Genomic DNA, 4,480 nt, shown 5'->3' with positions numbered 1-4,480 from the left:
CTGAACCTCAGTCTTTTCCAAGGAACTGAACTTTGCTTCTCCAATTCCTTTACCTCCATCTTATTCCTGTTCACTGACAAGTTCTCCCACATTTCCTCCATGAACATTTCCTGAAAGCAACTTTCATTTGTAACTTTTCTCCATTAACTCTGGTTGTCATAGCCTGCTCCAAAATGAAAGGTAAAATCTAATTCATCTAAAATGAAAAGTAAAAGCCTTACTTTTAACCTTCAACCCAGTACACTTTTTCATATAAGGCAAAGTGTGTGTATGTGTGGGGGGTGTGTGTGTGTATGTGTGTGTGTGCGCACGCGCTTGGTCTTGCTTATTTCTCCTGCACCTGAAACACTGGAAGCCTGTAACTATTGAGTTGGCTCCCTGCCCTGCTGATGTCATTGCATTTTTCTTTTTCTTGTTTTCTTGCTGTGGCTTGAACTCTGGGCCTGGGCTCTGTCCCTGATCTTCTTTTGCTCAAGACTAGAGCTCTATCACTTGAGCCACAGCACCACTTCTTGCTTTTTCTGAGTAGATTATAGGAGATAAGAGTCTTGCTCAATTTGCTGTCCCGACTGGCTTCAAACCTTGATCCTCAGACCTCAGCCAAGGTGTTAGCCACTGGCACCTAGCTTCATTGCATTTCTTGCACAGGGACCATGCTAATCTCTGTATCCTTCCAATTTTAGCATATTTGCTGCTGAAGCGAGCACTTCATTGCACTTCTCAGTAGTGTTTCCTGTGCAGGATCCCAGCCTTAGGTAAACTCTACTTGACTCTTCAGCTTCAGTGGTTTTTATTACTTTTTTTTTTTTTTTTTTTTTTGCCTGTCCTGAGGCTTGAGCTTGGTGCTTCTTTGAGCTTCTTTTGCCCAAAGCTAGTATTAGCTCTACCCCTTGAGCCACAGATCCTCTTCTGGCTTTTTGCTGGTTAATTGCAGACCAGAGTCTCTCAGATTTTCCTTCCCAGAGATGCTTTCAACGGAGATCTCAGCCTCCTGATTAGCTAGGATTATAGATGTGAGCCAATGGTGCCCAGCCCATATCAGCTTTGGATGACCTACATCATCTGGTGACCTCCAGGGTATAATTGCTACATATTTGTGTGACTGCCTTAGTCATTTGTCTCTTTTTGACCTGTTATTGCCTTTGTCACAGGATATTAGCCTTGGTTATCCACTGTATGAAGTACAATAGTTTGAATATTGTAGTTTTTTAATATATGTTCACTAAATAGAATATTAAATGAGAACATTGTGTTCCAATAAATATTTCTGGTATGTGATTGCTCTCTATATGACTAGAATTAATAGAACTTCATCTTATCAAATTCTTTAAACCTAAAGTGAAAATATTTTTCCTATTTTAGGACATTACACACACATGTAAGTTTTATTTATATATGTATATAATATATTTCAGAAACATAGCTTTTAGATATGTATTCTGTGGTCATAAAATTGATCTTTTTGAGTTGATAATTTTTAATAAAATGTAATATTACCTTCATCTGAGTATATTAGCATAATTTCTTTATATTAAGTAGAAGCAAAGTTCTGTCAACTACATTTCTTTGTATAGTCAGAAAATAAGTTCTTGAGTTTGGAGCAGGATTCATTTTGCAGTAGCTATTTTTCCTTTATCTCCTTCTAACAGGGGCATGAAGTGTTTTTTTTTCTTAAATGCTGAATGGCCCCAACTTGTCAGAAGTCCTGCATTTCCAAGATTCCAGAGAATAAAGTGAAAGGGACGTGGTGACCTCCACATGGGTCAGGCTTTGCCAAGAAGAACTATGGCACTGGCATTCATAATGCAGTTTTGATAATGCAGACAGCTGGAAGATTGTCCTGACAGTCCAAAATTTCACTCTCTCCTTCCTAACCACACACAATAGGGTTCATTCATGCAAAAGGTTTTATAGTGGAACAAAAAAATTTTAAATGGTAAACTTATTTTAAATCTTTATATTATAAGGAAAATTCTAAATGAAAAAAATATTGTTCCTACGTAAGACAAAGATGGGGTAAAAAAAATGAAAACTTTACATATAATGCTTGTTTTCAGCCATGATGCTAAAAATTAGTTTTAAAAAACTCATACAGAAAAAACAGCAATAATTGACCATCTAAGCAGAAAAACAAATAATAATCTAGTAGTATTTAATTTCTTCTGTTTTTATTGTAAATTATTATTTCGTCAGAAACAACTTAAGTTCTATATAATTGCCAACATTGAACAGTAGAGGGCAGAAAACAGTGAGCTTTTCTTGCAAATTTTCTTTGCAATTTAAATTTTGATCTTGTTAGTGACTAACTTAAGATAAATATTCTAGACATAAGATGTTTCTAATTATTTAAGAAATAACTTTTGACTATGAAAAGTAAATTTCAATACTGTACCATTTGTTCACATAACCATTTACTTCCATCAATTTAAATATATTGCACATACATCAAAAGAATTCTGTGCTTGGGTATGACTTTATACTTAAGCAGACTGAAAAAGTTTTATAAATGATTATATTCCTATAATTATGCTGAAATACACTGGTATTTTCCCACACGTGAGAGGTAAATTCATAACCATGTTATGAACACAGATTATTGGTATACAAGTTTAATGACTGAAGACAAATTTTACTTTGCTATGTACTATAACCCATTCTTGAAACTATTTTCCTTTCAAAACATAAATCATTTCAGATTATCTTGTCTTCTATTACATGTGGTGATTCAGTGTACATGACTTATTTAATTAATTCTTTATGTTACATTATTACAAATATACATATAATTTATTTCTCTTGCAATTTTTGTTTGTTAAATTGTAAAATGCTAAGTGACTCTTAATTAAAAGAATCTGCTTTATTTATAGTATAAATAAAGAAGCTGAAATAAAGATAGATAATAGATTATACATATTTTGACTTCCTGGTTTATAAATATCTATGTATGAAGTATTATCATTTAAAAAACACAGAGCAAGATTTAAGAGCACCAAAGACTACTTGGACCATTTCTCATTTTTCAAGTGGGAAAATTGAGACTTACTATGATTAAGGCACAAGTGTGAACTAATCTGAACAGTGAGAAGTGACAGATGTGATATTACTGCTACAGCCCAACAAGAAAGTCAGATGATAGGCTAACGATTTGGAATATTAGAAGATTCTTCCTGTGTGTCCTGTTGTTTAATCTTTAGGCCCTTGGACACAATTCCATGAAACGAGTCCTCTTTCATTTCTTGGTTTAAAATCGCAAAGGCCATGCAATTTGGTGAGGGAATTTCTGAAGCAGCAACGAGAATTGCCACAGTAGGTTCCCAGGGAGAGATTGATGAACAGCATGGAGAGCAACATGAGAAACATATCTAAAAGCTAGGTTTCTGTAATATATATCATAAACTCATATATTTAAACTTCCATATATAAACTTATATATATATATATACGTGTGTGTGTGCTCATATGTGTGTATAATGTCCTAAAATGGAAAATAATTATTTTTCGCTTTAGTTTGAAGAATATGGTATGCACATGATAATATGGACGTGCTTCCTCCCCAGGCCAGAGCCTGTCTTTGCTTTCGAGCCCGCGCCGGGCTGTTTGAGCTGTGTACACACCTGTGAAGACATCTTCGGGAGGCTGGCAGAGCTAGGGCCGGCAGTTCAGGTCTGTACGCCCGTACCGGCCCAGCGGAGTGCGCTTTAAGGATGGGATTTCCAGGCAAAGCATTTTGCAGACTCAGTCTTGACACTTCCCTCTGCAACTTGAGGCTTTCGGGGCGAGGACGTTGGTGTTCCTCCCGCCCCGGACCGTGAGCACAGCACAGGACGCCAAAGTTCCCAATTTGGGGACACTGCCCTGGGTGAGGTATTTAATCTGTTGGCTTTTCAGCTGTCAGGCAATGGCCGCGTTTCTAGATTGTTCGAGTGAGTTTTGACGAGAGCGATTGGAGACAAAATCCAAAATGACTCTGCACGTAAAGCAGCAAGGCCTGCCCAGGGATCGCCCCCACCGCCAAGTGCCATCTGCAATTCGCTTTCCCCTGCCCCGCGGCCGGAAATCGGCTTTGCAGCATTCGATCCGGGCCGGAGCATCTCCGCAGCTGCAGCAGGGAGGCGCCGCGGGCGCCCCGGGCGGGAGCAGGGCGCTGTCCTCGGTGCTGAAATCCAGATGCAGGCGCGCGCGCGCGGCGGGCGCCCGTGCTGCTGGAGACCCGCGGTCTCTCCTAGGAGCCTTGGCCGCGGGGCTGGAGCGGCGCCTCGGCGGGGGCCGTGCGGGGTGCGGGGCGCTGTGCGGGGGAGGTGGGGGGGGTGGAGAGCGAGCGCGCCCCCTGCTTGCCGCCGTCCGCGCACGCGCGCCCGGCACTGCCTGCCTCTCTCCGGTGACTTGGCTCAGTGCGCGCGTGTGTGAGTGTGTGTGAGTGTGTGCGCGCGCGCGTGTGTGAGAGAGGAGAGAGGGAGAAGAGAGAGCGAGAGGGTGAATG

At 40.4% G+C, this 4,480-nt stretch overlaps 1 pseudogene; it reads right to left on the bottom strand.

Annotated features, from left to right (window-relative positions):
* Positions 1-602: 602 nt before the first annotated feature.
* LOC125365081 lies at positions 603-703 on the bottom strand (annotated as a pseudogene).
* Between the last annotated feature and the right edge of the window lie 3,777 nt (positions 704-4,480).

Source organism: Perognathus longimembris, chromosome 16 (genome assembly GCF_023159225.1).
Source record: "Perognathus longimembris pacificus isolate PPM17 chromosome 16, ASM2315922v1, whole genome shotgun sequence".
Taxonomy (NCBI): domain Eukaryota; kingdom Metazoa; phylum Chordata; class Mammalia; order Rodentia; family Heteromyidae; genus Perognathus; species Perognathus longimembris.
Note: the sequence above shows the minus strand (reverse complement) of the source record. Positions and strands in the feature narration are given on the sequence as shown.